At 39.7% G+C, this 20,661-nt stretch overlaps 1 protein-coding gene across 7 annotated transcripts in view; it reads right to left on the bottom strand.

Annotated features, from left to right (window-relative positions):
• CHL1 (cell adhesion molecule L1 like) overlaps positions 1–20,074 on the bottom strand; it is a 214,138-nt gene extending 194,064 nt beyond the window's left edge. For 3 of the 7 annotated variants that reach the window (XM_050778558.1, XM_050778564.1, XM_050778561.1), the window contains exon 1: positions 19,461–19,539. The gene's annotated coding sequence lies outside the window, so the exon portion shown is untranslated. Of the gene's footprint in view, positions 1–18,735; positions 18,825–19,460; positions 19,540–19,774 lie in introns of those variants that run through there. The other 4 variants (XM_050778560.1, XM_050778563.1, XM_050778559.1 and 1 more) reach the window with 2 other exon arrangements.
• Positions 20,075–20,661: the final 587 nt, after the last annotated feature.

The raw sequence follows: 20,661 nt of genomic DNA, 5'->3' as shown, positions 1-20,661 counted from the left end.
GGTAAAGCCACATCTCACACAAGACATATGGAAGCACAGACTTTTTTTTAATAGACAGGGTTGGTGTAGAATTGACTCTCCTAGGGTTCAAAGGCTATTCTTTCCTTCATAAAAGTATTCTGGTTCAATGTTTCAGAATTAACTCTCAGCTTTATGAAAGAAAATGTTCATTTTAATTCTTCTGATCACATTAAAAAAGAATACACAAAATTGAAGACACTTTTTCAATTATCATATAAGAAAGTCAAAGTTAAAATCACAAGATAACAAAAAGGAAAGAGAAAACTATAATATTTAGAATTATTCTGTTAAACACTCTTCAAGATATAGTTTCTGGATTTTTGAACCCAAACTGCAAATACCAGTAAGTCAATTTCCCCCACAGCACTTCAATTTAAAATTGTACCATCAAGACATCAGTTTTAAAATACTATCTGATTAGTTTTATCCCTTCGAAATACAGTGGCATTTTTTACACATCATTTTTGTTTACATTTTTGCCATATTTTGGGAGCTAGATTTGTATCCTATTTTCTTATATTTAAAATATTCCTAATAACATATGTATTCTAACTCAGAATATTCATTATGCCAATTTCCAATGGTTTAGGCTGGCAGTTGGCAAATTTGATGAAACTGACTGATTTGTGGAAGTAGTAAATAAAAAACACGAGGGGAAATGCTGAAAGTGAAAAAAATTCAGAAATCATAAAATGGTAAACTCAGAAATAAATTTCACTCTTGAATCATTCAAAAGATACAATGTACCTTTCCCAAAAGTGAGGCTGTAAAGCTCTTGAAAGAGCTACTTCAATGCACAGAGCCATTTTATAATTAATCACCTAGCATGCAGCCAAGAAATAGATGTCATTTTGTGCTGCAAAAAAAAAAAAAAAAAAGAGCAAACCCATGACAATTTTTGAATTCTGTTTTTCATTGATACACAATAAGTATACACACCTATGGAGTACATCATAATGATTGGATACATGTATACACTGGCTTTAGCATAACCATCTCCTGAAACATTATTTCTCTGTGGTGAGAACTCAGGATCCGCTCTTATAGTTATTTTGAAATACAAACTATAATACTGTTTACTATAGTATTGTAATGTATTACAATACTTATAAAGTATAGTAATGTATAGCGATACACTATAGAACACCAGAACTTATTTCTCCTATCTAACTGTAATTTTATGCCATTAACCAATTTCTTCCTATCCTCCCCTCCTTGATACATTCCAGAGTCACTAATAACTCTGTACTTTTGTGCCATCAGCTTTTTCAGACTCCACAAATGAGTGAGAACATGGGATATTTGTGTTTCTGTGCCTTATTTCACTTAGCATATTGTCTTCTAGATTCATCCATGTTACCACAGTGACAGGATTTCATTCTTGTTATGGCTGAGTACTATTCAATTGTGTATATATACACCACATTTTCTTTATCTATTCATTTGTTGATGGACACTTAGGTTGATTCCATATCTTGGCAGTAAATAATGCTGCAATCAACATGAGAATCTCTTCAACATACTGTCTCTTCAACATACTACTTTCAGGTTTTCATTTTGCTAATATGAGAAAGCATAGCTTAAGATAATGGATTCAACACAAATGATGTGATGAAGATTTGCAAAAGAGCAGTTATGTGTGTATGTGTGTGTGTGCACATGCTAGGCATTTAAATTCTCTGCTTTATAATCTCTAAATTATGCCTTGTCACTGTTATCTCATTAGGCATACATAATTAATCTTTGCAAGGAATAATTCCAGAAGGCAGAGTTATAATATTTCACATCACTGTAACTATTGCTTTATGCTCTCTCATAACATGAAGACTTATTCTTATTGAACTTTTAATAAGTTGTATCTTCTGTATTTGTAGATATAAGTGAAAAATCTACAGCACTCATAGAAAGGGATACATCATATAAGGGCTATCAGAAGCAAGGACATCTACTACTAATTAATACCAAGGGTATTCATGTCTATATTTTTCTAAAAAGTGAAGTTTCTTAAAATCATAAAAGTAATTAAAATGCAATGTGTAAAACAGATGTAACAAGTCAATTATTTAAGCATTTTCCTGGCCAATAAGAAAATAATATCGATAATGTAACACATAACACTGATGTCTCTTAAAAATGTAGGAAACATTTTCACTCAAAAAATGTAGGAAGATTACATGAATACAAGAGTTAAAAGAATCTGATATTTCACAGTCAGATCCTAATATCTGAAGTCCTTATTATTACTTTTCTCTTTTTTGTTTCACATGCATATTATGCCTAGAGAATAGCCTTACCTGATCTCCTAGGACTGAAAACCAGGCCCTAGAAGGGATGAGTGGATGGAGTTAGCAGTACTCTGAAATGTAGAGAAGAAATTAACCAAGCTGAAAAGTAAGGAAGGAGCTCTGTTTTTCTGCTGGGATCAGCTGATTTCTTGGTCATCTCACAATTGAAAAGCACCTCAATAGATTATTGGCACCAAAGAGCCCTATGATGATGCTGGATATCACTGCCCCCCTCAATCTTTCTGCGAAGGAATTAAGCCAACATTAGGTTGACTCCCCAAATGTAGTTACGGTAAAGGTATCCATACTCCACCTATGTTTGGCTTTCTCTAACCTGACTCAAATTAGCGAGGGCTCTTGTTTTATAATATGTGAGCAAGCCTTTCAGAACTTGAGACAGGTATTCAAATCACAGTTTTTCACATCAGAAAGTTTTCTCAAATGGTGCTAGATTATGGATATGTGGAAAATATTGCTAAAAATTAATTGCTCATTAAATTGGGATTGAACACTTATTTTGCTTCAGAGACATAATCATTGCAATGGAATGCCTTTTTTGAAATGCAATTTCTTCTTTGTCTTCCAAATTCTACCTCTTTCCTAATAACTCTTAACAGTGCACAAGCTGGAAAGAATCTTTCTCTATCCTAATCTCCCATAATACATTATCTATACATTCCCATGGCATTTTTCATCCTCTATTTTGCATTATACTTGAGTGAGTTCTTTAATTAGATTGGAGGCTCACAACATTTTGAGAGTTCCAGACCCCAGAAAAGGAATTTAGGTCTATTTTAATAATATTTTATGGGCATATATTCAATGGTAACAGTAAGCAACTTCAGGCCAGAAACTGTATCTTTTTCATCCTGGAATTCATCTATCCAGCAGTGATTTTCACTCAGCAGGAGCTTCATAAATTTTCATTTAATGTTCAAAAGTGGGAATAAAACTGGAGAAACAAAGAGGAGGAGCATGATGAATTTTTCTTAGGGGTGGTTATACCCTCCTTGCGTTGGGCTGCATCTCCTTGAACAGTCTGGCAGTCCTGAGATGATCCTAGATGTGTTCTGAGCAGGACATAGGTGAATGCATCATGGGAATTGCATTCCCTGTGAATTATTTTTCAATCATTCTTACTACAAAAAGTTGAAAGTCTCAAGTAGGTGTTAATAGAACATTAATAACAATTTAACTTTTCTAATCTCCCTATTTTATAAGAGAGCAAGATTCAAGCCCAGAGTCTGGGGCAGGCAAAAATATCTACCTAAAATGCAATGACTTCAGGTTGCTTTCATCATAGTAACATTTGCTGTTACTTTTCGTTGTTTGCCACTGACATTGGTGTTTCATTTAAGGTAATAAAATAAAACCTTCATTTCAAGTTAGTGTATTTTTTTAATAAGCCAGTTAAAATCTTAAGTGAATTAGAAGTTGGCACAAAGATATGACACAAGTATTGAAGATAGTGAGTTTAGGGGAATGTCTTCTCAGAGAATTGGAGACTGTCGAATGGCTGGCTGTCTTAAGAAGAAAGGACAGCAGGAACTGTGTGTGAAAAGACAGGAGCTCTGAGAAGACAGGAGCAGTGAGCTGTTGAGTCAAAGGAGAGGGTCTCTAAGGATACAGGGATGGAGAGAGGAATAATGAAGGCTGAGTCCAGCTGAAAGTGGAAACGAAGTGTGACAGTTACTTGGCCTGCAAAGCAGTAGGGAGCCAGGGGAAATTTTCAGGAAGTAAGTGACATCATGGTCAAAGTGACAAGCAAGAAAGGGAATTTTAGCAGTGACATTTAGATCTTATTGGAGAAGAATGACTACACAAGGCAGAAATCCAGTGAAGGAAAGGTTGCAGGGGTCTAGTGATTAGAAGGCTGAACAAGGAATTTTCCAGAATGGTTAGTGAAGAAATAAATCTCAGTGTATTGAGGGGAAAGTGGAAGCAGGCTTTGTGGTAGTGTAAAAGCAGAGAAAGGACATACGTAGAGTATAGGAAATGGTAAATGGCTAAAGCAAGACTGTTCACCAGTCTTGCTTTATTGCCTGGTCATAATAAAAATGTATTATGCTATATAAAAATAGGCTATGGAAAAATCTGCGTGCTTGGGTTCCAGTACCCCCAACAAGTTTTTTTAAATGCAAACTCATTGTAGAAACCTCAGTTTACTACCATCCCTCTCAGTTCATTCTCACCACCAGCCTCTACCACTCTGCATTTGTTTTCCTGAAATCTAAAACAGCAGAATTTAACATACATAACATTTTAGGTTATGTCATGTAAAAACGAAACTTGTCCAGAAGATTGAATTTTCTGAATAAGAAACTTTTTATCGGCGGCTACATGACTTGTCATAAAATAACTTAAGACAAAATTGGACATCCAAGTTTCAGTTCCACTCCCACACATTTGTTCCATTAGTTCCACTGAACTTCACTGAACAAGACTAATACCTATCTTGCTTAAATAGCTAGCTACTACAGATATCAAATTAAATAATATATAGACATTATATCTTTCATTCAAAAGCAATTTATAGCATTACCAATATAGAACTAAATTCATCATAGCACAGCATTTTTTGGTTGTGCATATCGCGTTTTGCCTGTTGAAGTGTTTTTGAATTATGAAAAATATAGTGCAATGCTCTGTAAGTGCTTTTTGGCAAGACTGGTGGGGGGAAAACATCTACTCATGTCTATCAGAAGGATGGGATAATGCTTCAGAGGCAGAGGAATGATAGTATGTATGGTTCCCAAGGGCAGAGAGAAAAATGGCCAAGCCACAGAAGGAAGAATGTGATGGTAGGATCTGGAGAAACAGAGAAGTAGAAGCAATGAGAGCACAAACTGAACTCAAGCCAGACATGGCAGCAGTTCTTCATCCACTTTCAGAGAGCATTTGGAGAGGAATAAGTAGCTCAAGAAAGCTCCACTGCTGTCTATCCCCACCCTGCACCTTGCTCTGTGCTCTCATAACACTGCAGGAAGATCTGAGAATAATGGTACCAGCCACGTGCTAGTCTTCGTTCCATTATAGTCATACTTTTGAGAGTTATAGGTATAGGATCTCTGCAGCCCGATGTACCATCATTATTTCAGGACACAAAGCCTGCTTCCTTTTCCATCTGTGGCTGTAATCAATAAATAGAAGGAAATGCAGGAGCTGTTTTCTCTCCCTCCTCAAGAGTGAAGCCTTGAGTAATCTAGTCAATTCCTTGTTTCCCGACATTTGGGGTTCACCGTGGCCCTTTTGACTCTGCTGAGATACTACTGGTTCTCTTAAACCCAAGTCACTTCCCAGATAAAAGGAAAAGAGTAAGGATAAACCTAAATAGATCAGAGGAGAAAAGCATCAGAAAAGCCCACCCTGCTAAAGAATCTTAGCCAACAGGGTTCACAGCCAACTGGACGCCTCCTTCCTCTCACTTTTATTCTCTCTCCAGACAAAATCAGGGCACTTCAGCCTTGCCAAAGTTGACTCTCACATCACTCTTCTTTCTCACAGTCATGTGGGTCTGAGATCTCTAGGAAGTGTAGGGAGGGGCAAACAAGTGTTCCCTTGGAGCGGAGGGCTCCATATTTTTTCCTTCTTTGTAAGCAGTCATGTGGTGAGTGAATGGTATATCACAATGGGTTTAATAACTCTGTTAATTAGCATGTCTTTCTTAATTAGTATTTCTTGCTACCTTGTCTACTAAAAGTTGGATGTGAGCTTCCTTCAAATCTGAACTGTCTGAGGACTAGCCTTTACGTTTCCAAGTTAGATTCTTAAATCCCGGAGTCACTGTGTGAAAAGTTCAGTGACATTTCTGGAAGGACCAGGAGAGAGGCCCTGTGACTTCTTGGACAGAAAGAGGGGCCCAGCTGAGCTCAGCCCTCCTTGCCATTGCATCAGTCATGTGAGGGAAGCCATCCTGGGGCCACCAGCCCACCGCAGTCACTCTCTGAACACCACCATATGACCTCAGTTGTCATCAAATGGAGCAGAAGAAATCACTTAGCGGAGTCCTGCCTAAATTTCTGACCTACAATTCATGAGATTTCATAAAATGTCTGTTTGAAGTTACTGTTTAAAGGTACGCGTTAGTTTGCCATTCAATAATAGGTAAGTGGAACAACGCGCCTTCGCATTTTACCCAAATTGTTACTTTGCTACATTTCAGAATATTTTTCATCATTTCTCCTCTTAGCTACACGCAAACTTTCAGGTACTTTTCTTCCCAATAACAAACAGCTTGTGTATATTCCTACAGATACCCCAAGAATCTCATATGCAAAATACGTATCTACTGAGGTCTTAAACAGTTTTAAGCCTTATGGTGAATTCCCCATACACAATTAAAACAAATGATGAAAATAGCACGAGCTCAATTTCAAAAGTCAATGGAATGGTGATGGTATTTACAAAACAGTCTCCCTAAGTGATAGTAGTAAAAAGTATACTCTGTGGCAGACTTGGAATGGGCAATACAAAATCCTATCTGTAAACAACAGCACCTACCTTGGATCATTATTAGTGCATTGTTTGTGAAAGAAACCCTTTAAAAGATTTGGGTTCTGTTCAATGAGAACACTTGGACACAGGGTGGGGAACATCACATACCAGGGCCTGTCACGGGGTAGGGGGGAAGGGGAAGGGACAGCATTAGGAGATATATCTAATGTAGATGACCAGTTAATGGGTGCAGCACACCAACATGGCACATGTATACATATGTAACAAATCTGCACATTGTGCACATGTACCCTAGAACTTAAAGTATTATTATAATAGATTTGGGTTCTGTTAAGAATTTGTATTTAACATTATTGAACAACTAGACCACTAGGAAGGATTGGTTCAATATGATTTTCAGATAAATGATCTGTACTCCTATAGGTGGTATGTCAATTTATTTTTCATTTTAAACTACTTTATAATTTCTTAATGACTCAAGAGCACCCATATGGTCATTTCTGAGTTGTCTTTTTCTAGACTTTCTATCTCTCTCCCTTGCTGAAGAAATATTCGATGTAACTTCTTTTGTCTTAGAATGAATTTGCAGAATTTCTCTCATCTGCTCCAACTTGCAGTTTATACTTTGTCATCTGCTAAAATAATACAATTATGAATATTAGAATGGTTCTAAATTAAGAGCAAATACTCTCTGAATGAAGAAGCTCTTTCCATAATCAAATGTTTATATTTTAGTGAATTTTTGCTAAGAAAGAGATCTAGGATGCTTTGAGGCTTCTTTTGTTCAACTTTTAGATATTGGCCTAGCATTTGAATACCTTAAGTAGCTGTTGAAAGCTGAGACATCTCATGGTAGTCATTTATTTACTTTATATATATTTTTTGTTACTTTTATTTGCAGTACCGAAACGGCATCAGAGGAAAATGAGCATTGTCTTGGCAATATGTGAGAAATATTTACACTACCCTGTACCATCTGATATTTTAGGACATCTGTATAGATCAAAATAAATCAGATTGAATGGATTTAATATCATATATTGATAACAATAATTACTAGCTATAAAACTACCCTGTCTAATTCAAGGTCTTCAGTTTTATTTTTCAATATTTTTGTACATGGGATAGCTGCAGAATTACCTCCATTTTCCACTTCGGTTTTAGGAGTAAGTTGTGAACCCCACCCTCATGCAGGTACACACATAAAACCACCCAAATTAACCAGTTTCATTAATGGTACCGTATTCAAATAACCAAAGGGATACTGGAATGCAGTCTTCAAAGATAATAAACTGCAATGTAAATCTGGTTGAATAAAGGCCAAGAACTAAGCCTTCTGTTCCCTTCATAAGGCATAGAAACAGAAGTGTAGCCCAACTAGTCTCCCACTGAGGATATAGTCTAGCTTTCTGCCGAGACAATCAAACAACCCAAACCTAATATTTCAATGAACTTGGGAAATGATGACACACACTTTTCTGTCTCTCCTCGCCAGTTCTGAATTTGGAGGGGCAAAGGAAGTGGAAGGCATGCTTAATTGAGGCATTAAATACTAGGCTGTGGCAGATTGTTTTACTGTTAAATACAGTAATGAGTTTTTAATGGCTGCTGTCCAAAATTACACTGCAGAAAAGAAAATGGTTTATTAGTAATAATAATAGCTGGCACCTTCATCTTCAAAGCACGTTACAAATATTAGCTCATTAATCCTCCAACTGCCACTGGGAGGCAGCAGTAAATGTTTCTTTCCTCAGTTTACAACTGGTGAAACAGGAAAACAGAAGCTCATAACAAGTTTTCAAAAGAAGATTTTGTGTATGGAGATCAATTTCTGATCTAAACCACTCATATCAGTTTTTATACTTGATTGGATGGCATTCACTCTGATGACTGCCAGCCCTTTTTTTGAGGGGACAGTGATTAAGGTCAAATCCAATTTATTTGAACTTGACTCAGAAGTGTGCATGAGTTGCACCTGAATTGCTCAATGCTTGGTCCTTTAATGTTATTTCAAGCAAATCAATTGTGTTCAAAGTCTATTCAGCCCAAATCAATTACATGCAGAAACTTGTATGCATGGGAAGTGCAGACTGTTGAGACCCCTTGAAATTTGCTCCTCTGAGAATTGCTAGAGGTCACGAAGCAAAATGGGGTCAAGGTCAAATTTAAAAAGGCTTGTTTTCGCTATCTTTATCCATTCACTCAGATCTTCTTTATAGAAAATAGTATATGTCCTCAAATTAGTGAACAATAACAAATAACCCAATATAGCCTGTTATTCATGCAAATATAGGTGATAGATATTAAAATTGTTATTATTTGTCTACATATTTACCCTTGTGGGCAATGTTTTCAGTTTTTTGCCATTGTATAATGCCATAAACATTCTTTACATCTTTAAATCCAATTTTAATCCAATGCATGAATTCTCCACTATGTCATCAGATGCATTTTATAGATTTAAAAAAATCATTGAATTTACAACACAGAAATAAACGTACTTCTTGAGAAGCCAAGCTGTGTATTCCAGAGAAGCAGGTATGGGTCAAGCAAAAGCTTTATAGAAAAGCCATTGTGTATAATCCAAGGAAGTGGGATCTCCTGTCTAGCCAAAGCAGGAAACAAACTTATTCTTGCCGCTTTCTAGTACACAAAAAGGAGCCTTTTGGAGCCACTCAGCATCTGAGAATGCTATTTATATTATGCATATTTTAAAAATACATGAACATTTGCTTGTAAATATCCCAAACAAAAAAGTCAAAAACCTCTTAAAACTCCCAAATATATTGGCTGTGCCTGAAATAGAGTTGCCTTTTTTTCTTCCAAAGCCTTATCTTCATTGACAGCTGCTAATAAAGACAGTGCCATCATTATGATCGGTGTCATTTTCAAGCCATTTTCAAGAACAGCAAGGCTGAGATATGGCATCTGCCATTGCCAACAATTTCTATTTTAATCTGGAATAGCAGATACTCCACCTTTGTGGAAATGCCAACCATGAAATGCAATTGGTTACATATAATACCCAGAAGTGAGGGAAATCCATGAGTATTCATATTATAGAGTATCAGAAACATTTCTGCCAAGAAATAAAAAATGATAATGAGGAGGTAAAGTTTCATTTGCACATATCATGATGCCCAGGGTCTGGTGCAGGAAGAGTCAGAGCATCGAATGCTTATATGACTTGATTTTGGAGAGAATACAAATGTCTTCCTCCTGTAACCTCCAACTCCTGGGCTCAAATGATCCTCCCACCTCAGCCTCCCAAGTAGCTGGGACTATAGGCATGCCAGACCACACCGGGATAATTTTTATTTTTATTTATTTATATATTTTTTGTAGACATGGAGTCTTGCTATGTTGCTGGTCTTGAACTCCTGGCCTCAAGGGATCCTCCAGTCTCCACCTCCCAAAGTTGCATTAAGGTAGTTTTGTTTGTTTGTTTGTTTGTTTTGAGACAGAGTTTCCCTCCGTCACCCAGACTGGAGTGCAGCGGTGCGATCTAGGCTCACTGCAACCTCTGCCTCCCAGGTTCAAGTGATTCTCTTGCCTCAGCCTCCTGAGTAGCTGGGATTACAGGCATGCCACCATGCCCAGCTAACTTTTGTATTTTTAGTAGAGATGAGGTTTCACCAGTTGGCCAGACTGGCCTCCAACTCCTGACCTCAAGTGATCTACCTGTCTCAGCCTCCCAAAGTGCTGGGATTACAGGCTTGCACCACCATGCCTGGCAGTTTTTAAAATCTCATATTAAATGCCACCATTCCTGGAATAGGTATGCATTATCATCTAATACCTCAGTAGGATTCCTTTATGTCTACTTTTCCACATATTTACCTGGGATAATGGGACACAGAACAGGTAAGTTTGGATGGACAACAGGAAAGAGTATTAGTCAATCAAGATTAGCTGGAGAATCCTGCTAATCAAGGGGGCACTGCTGGGGTTGGAAATCAGACACTTCTGAGTTTGAATTCTGACTCTGGCACTGCAAGACATACTGTGTGACATTGGACAAGGACCCTTCTGTGTCTGCATGACCCAGCTTACAATGGGTGTTATGATAATAGTACTTTCCTCAAATCACTATGTGGGGATTGCAAAACACATAATAAACACTTGATAAATGATCAATGGTGGCTATTTAAGTATCTGCCTGGCACAGCTTCAGTCCTGTCTCTAGCAGAAAGTGGTGATCAATAAAAGCTTTTTATAATGACTGGTCACAATGCCTCATAGGACCTACACACACACACACACACACACACACACACACACACACACACACAAGAACATGTATCATAGAATTCAGGATGCTTTGGAAAAGTCTATCTCCTTATCTTTCTCCAGGACTACATTCAACCCTCAAAATATAACTTGTAACATTTTCAATCTTTCCCCTAGACAACGCTCAATTTATACAGTGACTCTAGATTTCCTTAAAAAAAAAAAAATTCACCATCAGTTATAGAATGTTGCTCTTTTCTTCCATAGAGGAAATCTGGTCTGCTAATGGTGGCTCATGCCTGTAATCCCAGCACTTTGCAAGGGGGAGGTGGGAGAATCGCCCAAGGCCAGGAGTTTGAAACCAGCCTGGACAACATAGTGAAACCTCATCTTTACAAAAAAATTTTAAAAATTAGCCAGGCATGATGGTGTCTGCCTGTAGTCCCAGCACTTTGGGAGGCTGAGGTGAGAGGATAACTTGAGGCCAGGAGTTACAGGTTGCAATGAGCCAAGACTGTACCACTGCACTGTGGCCTGGGCAACAGAACAACAAAGAGAGAGAGAGAGAGAGAGAGAGAGAGAGAGAGAGAGAGAGAGAAAGGAGGAAGGAAGGAAAGAAGGAAGGAAGGAAGGAAGGAAGGAAGGAAGGAAGGAAGGAAGGAAGGAAGGAAGGAAGGAAAGAAGGAAGGAAGGAAGGAAGGAAAGAAGGAGAGACAGAGAGAGAGAGAAGGAAGGAAGGAAAGAAGGAAGGAAGGAAGGAGAAAAGAAAAGAAAAGAAGGAAAGAAGGAAGGAAGGAAAAACCTGAGCAATAGAGTGTGCTATGAACTGGGTTACAAATTAGGATATCTAAAATTTAATTGTAATTGTCACTACTGTAGGCAGTGTGGTGAAATAGGAAGTTCACTATTTGACCTTGCATCAGTTTTTTTCATCTATGAAATGGGCTAACAACCTGTTTCCTTTTGTTCACTATGTTATTGTAAAAGTCAAATGAGATGACATGGAAAAATTTTCTGAAAAGAATAAAGCACTCAAATAATGCAAGATATTATGATTTTTTTTAAATAGAAATCTTCAGAGGCAATCTTCTGAATGGATGGAAATGCAGCATCCAGTATCAGAGTCTGTATTTATCTTCCCCCTGAACCTTTTTCACATGAGATGTGTTATTTCGTTTGAACATAACCAATATGTAAGGCATCCCATAATAAGCTAATATTCTGTCACTTTACAGTTTTTAGCAAGGTTTTCAATGCAATAAAAAATCAAATTTCCAACAACTTTAACAGCAACAGATCACCAAAATCTCCACATTCCTTTTATCCACTTACATTCTGTTACTCTGGGAAACACATTGCTTAGTCCCTGGAAATAAAAATTCCTCACATTAGGATGCAAATAGTGCATCCTGGTCTATTCCTTCATCGTCCTTGTCCTGATACAACTATATCAAAGAGGAAGGATACTTCCTCCAAAGATCCAGGCATCCAGGTTACATGAGTTTCAGCTGCCAGACTGACATTTGAGGGTATCTCCACTTTCCCAGGCATCATAACTACAATCCCTCCCACTAGAATCACCACTTACAGCAAAAGCTTTTGTTAGGGAGGAACCTCTGCTAAAAATGCAAACCTGTTACCATAGAAGCTGGAATACATCTTTTACATTATTCTATCTGCTTTGTCAGCTCTCATCTTAGAAAGCATAGATAATGCAACGAAATGGACAAATTTGTTTTGAAGTTTAGAAGTCTCAGCTGAAACACACCACTGAATATGAGCATGCCCACCTCGGGCAATGAAAGAAGGGAGAAAAAAGGAATGACAAAGAAAAAGTGGTGAAGATTCTCCTGAATACAAACCTACTGATTCCCTACTTTGTACCGTTTTTGTCAATTCTAGCTTTCGCCTTCCCCATTACTCACACTCCACAAATGTAAAGCCTTCAAGATGTGCTAGCTATTCCTCATGTACTTCCCAGATTCAGACCCCTTTTCTGTCTTCCTCCATCCTGCTCTGCTCTGGGAGAACTGACCTCCACAAACCACTTAATAGGCTCGCTTGCTTTCTTACTGCCTTGCTCAAGAAGCAGCTGGAAATCTTGGGGCAGAAGCAGAGCACTGTCTTGTGATTTGACAGTAGTTATGTTCCTCTACCAAAAGCCATAGGTCCTACTTGACAGCCCTCTCCCAGAGCTACTGCTCCCACCTCCTTCCAGGAGCTTCACCTTCCCATTGTCCCTCAGGACAAGGGGCAGTAACAGCTCCAGATGTGCTTCAGCAGCCCTTGTGGGTTTCCCCTAATCCCATCCAAAGAGATGTGGGCCCGTCTTCAAGGTCCCTTAATTACCCCTTTGGAGTATGCTCTATATAAAAGAAAGGAACAAAGTGAAAGTGAGAGGAAGCCATGTTTTACCCAGCGAAAACGTGCCTTTCAAGAACATCAAGGGGACAAACCACTCGGTTCTAGCCTGTGGCATTCTGCCACCTGGACATTCAGGTCCAATACTGTGAGGACATCAAGCCTTTTAAGATAAGCCAGAAATATGAATTTTTACATGAAATCTCCAGTATTTAAATGTTGGCTGAAATTTGTCTTAAACATTCTTTGAGCCAAATAAAATACTTATACAAGCTGGGTTCAAAGTCCAAGGGACATTGGTTTGGATCCTATATAGACTATGGTGCCTCTTCTTAGAAAGAAAAAAAAATCTGTTTTTCTTTACACTGCACAATTACAACCAAAAAAGGATGGAAGTCTCATTTTTACAGCTTTTTCTTACACAGTACTTTAGTCCAAAAACAATAACTCCCCCTACCTCATTGGAAATCTGCAGGCAAAACAGAGAAATATTCAAAACCCCAAAGTCACAGGAATCTTGTTATGTGGGCCTGTTCTAAATGTATGAATCTAGTAGAATCATTTAATTTCAGTGTAGCTCACTCCATTCATCTGCAAAATCAGGATAATTACTTCTTTCCTACCATCTTCACAGAGACATTTGGTTGAAAAATGAAATTATACACAGTAAATGAAAAGCACATTTGAGATCTTCAGAGAATAAAGTGCTATTTAAACCAAGAAGATTAGTAAGAAAAACCTCAGAAGTTTGCCAAAGCATTTTCTCTCGTTCAGCCACATTTCATGACACCAAGGTAACTGTGAACCAATGCCTTAGCCCAACACGGTCTTATGGAAGATGTATGCAAATCTAAGGTGGTGGTTCTCAACTGTGATGGTACATTAGGGTATGTTAGAATCTCATTAGAAGTTTTCAAAAATCCAGATTCCTAGTCACCATCCACAGAGATTGTAATTGAATTGATTTGTGTTGGCAGTTTTAAAGAACTCTCCAGATGATTCTAATTTTAGCCAAGCCTAAGAACAACTATTGAGAAAACCTTTTAAATATGTGAAACAATCATTATTGGTATATGCACATATAACTAATGTAGGAATCAACAGTTTTCCATTTGACACCACCATTGATCGTGGCTCACACTTATTCACATACACAGTGATACACACACACACATATACACTCTGTCCCTCTATCTTTGTTCATTCACATACTGAGCATGATATAGAAGAATAATTATCACTACAATAAAAAACCAAAATTTATTGAGCACTTAATAAGTGCTACTAAGCTGTCTGCATAGATTGCCCCATACAATGTCCACAATAGCTAGGTATGACTATTTCCCCATTTCTACAGAAGAAATTAGTCTTAGAGACGTCAAAATGACTAAGCCAGTGCCACACACCTGCAAGCTGACAGACTTAGATTTTGAACCCCGGCAGCCTGACTTTTATAACCTGGGCACGTAACCACCACACCAGTTTGCTTCCCGCTGTGCCAGATGCTTTAAGAGTTTACGAGATGCATAAAAGGAAAAGTGTGCCCTCAAGGAGTTTACAATCTGAGAAGGGAATTGTAATGCACACTAAAGTTCATAGGTTGTATAGGAAAATGGCACAACTGTAGTCCCTGGAGTTAGGAAGAGGTGAATCAGAAGATGGGCAACAGAGCTCCTACTTCCACAACTATAGGGGAAATAAGATGCAAACAAACATTAGAAGGGAGAATGTTATAAGACTACCAGGAGAAGAAACCCTGGTCAAAGCACAAAATATATTTATATATTGGCCAAGTTCAACGCATTTATTATTCTTATCATCATCTGCCAGTATCATTTGAATCAGATATTTATGCCCACCCTAAATTTACCACATTGTCAGTTCAATTAGCAAACTATGAATTTTGAGAATTCATCTCACCTCAAACTCCAGTTGTGATTCTTATTGAATTTATGTATATAAGTATCACACACACACACACATACACTCACACACACCCGTAATAATTTAACTTCCAAAGAGATATACAAGTTGTATTCTTCCACTAGGAATAAATTATGTGAAAGTGAAGTCAACATTTCAGGGAAAAGCCTTAAAATTGAAAACAGAATATGTCCCTTTGTATTTTCATTATGTAAACATAATGAGAAGGTAAGCAGGATCATTTTTTATCCACAACACATAAAATCTCAATTAGTTATGGTCTATTTGTGCACTGACTTAAAACGTTCGTTAACAAAACAGAATTTTCTAGTTTACTGGATAAATATACCAGAAATTGCAGAATAATGTCAGGTTGCCAAGCAACCACAGCTCTACTCTACTTTGTGATCAATCCAACTCATTCATCGAGCTTCCTAACCCAGTGATACAGAATTCCAACCAATTTGTTTCTTGGGAAAATTATAGTGACTTTCAGTAACACAATAACACTTTTATTCTCAGAAGATAAACTTAAATCCCTTTTGATCAAAGGGATCTGTTAATTCATTATTCTCTACGTCGTGCTAATGAGAAAGCTATAATTAACTAACTACACTATTGCGACACACATAAAATAAACTGCAGTAATTAGTAATGTTTAAGGTGTTAAGCAGCCTCCCAAATTAGAAAATACAGAATCTTTCCTCAGATAAAGATGTGCAGAAAAAAGAAAGCAGCATATCTAATTAAATTGAGAATTGTTTCCAGTCTCCCCCAAGGGGTGAGAGGAAAGGCATGTGATCACCAAAATATAAGAGATTTCACTTTAATAGCAGAGAAAATGGCTCAATGCCAATTCTACTTGTAGGTAGACATAAAATGATAGTGAATAATGTAATCTTTTCTTTGAAAGAATGCTTAGCACAATATTTTTCCAGGAATGAATAGAAAGAATATTATGCTTTCACTCATTAGCTGTGTTAACTTAGCATATTGTATGTAAATCACCATAATAATTGCATTCTCTTCAGAATGAATTAGTTAGAATGAAACTGTAATCAAAATGTTCATAATTGAAAATATAGTATTCTCAATCTTGGTTTGAAAAAATAACAAGGAACACTGATTGAATCAGATAATACAGTACATCACTGAAAACAACCTTAGTACAGAGAGATGTTCATTCTCTTGATTATACCTTTGCATTTCAATTAGGTCCCCAAATTCAGGACTCAACACCTCCCAATCTGTCATGTTTTTCAACTCTTACCATTTGTCTCTGGACTAACTTAAGTATTCCAAGTGTATGACTGCTAGATTTTTAGGGAAAATACAAAATGGTGAAAAGCTAATTTTATTGTTTCTAAAATGCATTAGACTCTATTGCACTGTTGGCTGTCATAAATCAAAGGGCAAAATAATTTCCAATAAATGAAACATTTAATGCCAAAGCTCCTGGGAAACAATATGTAAATGATCACATGAATTTCAGACAAGCTGTCACACTAATTCCTCAAGGTACCTTTTAAAGATGACACATTCATGGTGAGGATGAGAGGGTTGTCTTGCAAAGCCAAACACTACTACCTGAAGTGATACTCTCAGTATTTCCTGACAATCATTCCTTCAAATCTGACACCATTAGTCCCCCACTATTACTGAATTTTCCTTTATCAGTTAAAAATACAAGAAGCTTAAATTAGTCTTGATCATTACCTCATTACCCTTATTTTTCTATAAAAGCGAGTCAGGCTAAATTATTTCAACAAAGCAATTTTGGGGCAAATAACCTCCTATCTTCAAAGATGTCAGACGTGACTATAAAATCAGGTTTCTATCCAGCAAATGTTTTTCTGGGTGAGCTCTATTTTGTAAAGGTCACTAAGGATCTTTGTGATGGTGACATCTGTCAGGCTTTACTGGCCTCAAGTTCACCAAGAAATGCCTTTATTTTAATAATCAAATGATTTTAAAAATATATTTAAAACCAATTCAAGTAATGAGATGAATTAACTTAAATGTAATAAGTACAGTATGTACAATATCAACTCCTCTTAGACCTACAGCTAGGCCCATGCAGTGTACAGTTTACTTATCAGCAGATAGATTGGAGGACCTATATAACCATGAGGAATCAATAAATATCTATAGCCTTTTTTTAAAAGAAAAGGATTCATAAGTCTACATTCAACAGATAACAATCTGGAAAACATATATTCATCATCATAGTCTTGTGCTGCAGTGAAGTGGGTATAAACATGCCCTGAAAGAGATTTTAATGAGCAGCCATAGCCAGTACTCACATCCATCCAGTAATAACTATTTGTCTCCATTGATTTGCTCACAATATTCAGGAGCTTGCAAGGAATGATTATACACTACGTTCTGCCACTACTATAGGTAAATCCACTGCAGCACTTAAGGCCATAAAATGGAAAGCCGGGGTATACATAGGCTCTGTAACTAAGTTAAATTATGACAGCCAAATGGTGATCCCTCACAAAGAGACTGAAATTAAGACAAATCCAACTGCAACATCTGCAGCTGAAAGAGAAAACACGAAGATTTAAAAAAAAAAAAAGTGGGATAAACTTTTTATTTTCTTGTCACCAAAAGTTTCCCCTCCATCTAAGCTTCTAAGCTTCTCTCCATCAATACACTGAAAAGCCAACTTCACCAGCAGTTGATCAGTTTCTCTCGTCCAATCTGCTGCAAGTCAGATCTTTGTAGGAGATGGACTGTGCAGTAAAAATGTTCTTATTTTAATTAAGATTATTCTCCAAAATTAGAAAACGCAGATTTTTGACTTCAACGAAAATGCAGAGAAATGAGAATGCACCATATGTAACTAAACTGAGGATTAACTAACAGTAATGCCATCGACATCAGTAACTAACTTTTGAGTGCTTATTATGCATCAGGCATGGTGTTAAATTACTTGTATCATCTCATTCCAGTCCTGCAACAACCCACAAGAGGGTACTGATAATTTCCATATTATTGAGAAAGGGAAACTGAGGCGCGTAGCTAAATGGCTAGTCCAAAGTGACACATCACAGTGATGGTGAAGCTGGAATTCGAAGCCACGTGGGCGCCCCTGGAGCCTCCTCCTAGAGTGAGCCAGGTGGCTCACCAGTTGCCCATCTCCACGCGCACGCGCAAATCTCCCCACCCACTCCGAGTTCCAGCGGGAGCGCGCCATCGCGCACGCTCCTGGCCAGCCAGCCCCTTGCTGGCTCTGGGGCTGCTCCGCGGCTCCCACGAGCGGGACTGGACCCCGGCGCCCTTCGAGGAGAGGCTGAGCCTGGGGCTCCTTCCCCGCAGGGCCACCCAGCCGTGCCGACGCACACTTGCCCTCTGCCGCTGGCCTGCCACCCCTTCCCCTGCCTGCCTTCCCGAGCCCAGCAGCCCGAACGCCCACCCTGCGCTCGACCCTGCGCGCCGTCTGAGGCGGGGGTACCTGGGCTGCGCGGCTGCGGCTCCTCAGGCTGGTGGTTTTTCGCAGGAATTCCCCAGCACTGCTCCTGACTGAGAAAGTGTGGCTCGCAGCGAGCCCGGAGAGTGGGAACGGAGGGGCTGGCTTTCCCCAGCCTCCCAGCTCCAATCCCTGCTCTCCAAATTAATCACTTTCTCCGTGCTGCCTCCCCACGCACACTCACACTCAAAAAAAAAAAAAAAAAAAAAAAAAAGCGAGAGAAAGAGAGAGGCACAAAGAGGAAGAAGGGACCATCCGTGACTGGCATTTCTAGCTCCCCGGGCTCCGCTACCAGGAGCCATGGCAACCAGGCCCCCGGCCTGCCCTCTCGCCCCCTCGGCGCTCTGGTGAGGTGGAGCTCTAGCCCCTCTCTGGTTTTTCGTGCCCCCCAACCCCACAACCCCGCGGTTCATTGATTCCCCTCTTCCAGGCTGGCGGCATTTTCGGATCCCCCCTGGGATCTAGACTCCTCTCCTGAGAGTAGGAGCCAGACAGGGGCAGTGGATTGGGAGGGGAACTGAGCTCCACACACTAGGAGGTGTCTGGGGCGTGAGGGGCGTGGTGGCAGAGGCCGAGACTGACCCCCAAACTAGCTAGACCTCGGATCCCCACCCGAGAGAGGACGGGAATCTACAGTGGGATCTGGAATCCTCTTCAGAGAGTAGCGAGGGATGGAGTAGGAGAGGCTGGAAATAAGAGGGTCAACCTACCGGCGACCAGCGGGAGTGAGTGGGACCTGGCGGATTCGGGGACCCGTTGTGCTCCGTCCGACTGACCCCGAGCAGTCTGAATCCAGCCTCGGCCACCCGGGGGCGGGGCTTGAAAAGGGGGTGTCTCTTCCCGGGTGAATGCTGAGGGACCTCGGACCACCCCCACTTCAGACAAGGAGCCCTGACTGCGCACCATTTCCTTTCCATAACGGGTTGACCCCCTCCTCCCGGGAGCAAACCCTTAACCCTTCCTCCATGGGAGACCCCCCAGGGCTGGCACAAGAGATGCAAATTGACCCCCACCCCTGACACACCTGCGTCGCTTCCAGCACGAGATCTGTCCGGTACCTCCCCTCGGGCAACTTCTCCCCCAAACTGGCTGGGAGCTGGGACAGGAACGGGCAGGGTCCAGTAAGCTCTGGGCGGATCCAAGGGAGTTTCTTGCCGGCCGCTCCCCGCTGGTCCGCACCCGGGACTGCCCACGGAGGTCCCGCCTGTCCCCTCCCGCTGCTGGCGCTGGCCGCGGGAAGGCTGGACCTGTTCTGGCTTGCACCGAGATCCACGCCCTCCTGCCAGAGGCTGGCTCTCGCCTCTCCTCCCTTCCTCGATTCTGCGCCGCCACCCCTCACCCACGCCGCTTATTTTCCCTCCCTTTGCACACTCCCATGGGATAGGGAGAGTTACAGGCTTAAGACTTTATCTCATTGTGGAAACCAAGAGACCAAGCCAAAAACTTTGGTCGTGCTTTTCAACATCTCTGGTCAAAAGAGGTAGGATCTCCGCTTGTTTATCTGCAAAAGCTACATTTAAAAGAAATGCCCCCCCCCCGCCCGCCCCCCGGTGGTTTCACTCAGTTGATATTCCATACACAGGTCGCCAATCTGGTTTTCTCCCATTGCTGCATGTTAGAGGGGTGTGGTGCCATGTACGTATTAAAAATGATCTTTTTGCTTTCCTTCATTTAAGGGCGTGGTGGGGCTTACTATTGAATTTACAAAATATGCTACAACCATCCGGTGTCAAATTGTGCATACACAAATTTAGAGACCCTCTACTATTTTTACAATTTTTGCCCTAATACAGAGTCCATAATTTTACCATATTGTTTCATAACGTTTTTCCTACTTATCCTTTATTAATTCACTATTGGAGAAGAAAGCCTTCTGTACTCATATTCAGTGCTAAAAGTCAGTTCTGATGC

The sequence above is a fragment of the Macaca thibetana genome, chromosome 2 (assembly GCF_024542745.1).
Source record: "Macaca thibetana thibetana isolate TM-01 chromosome 2, ASM2454274v1, whole genome shotgun sequence".
Lineage (NCBI taxonomy): Eukaryota > Metazoa > Chordata > Mammalia > Primates > Cercopithecidae > Macaca > Macaca thibetana.
The sequence above is the reverse complement of the archived record's forward strand: the minus strand, read 5'-3'. Positions and strand labels throughout refer to the sequence as shown.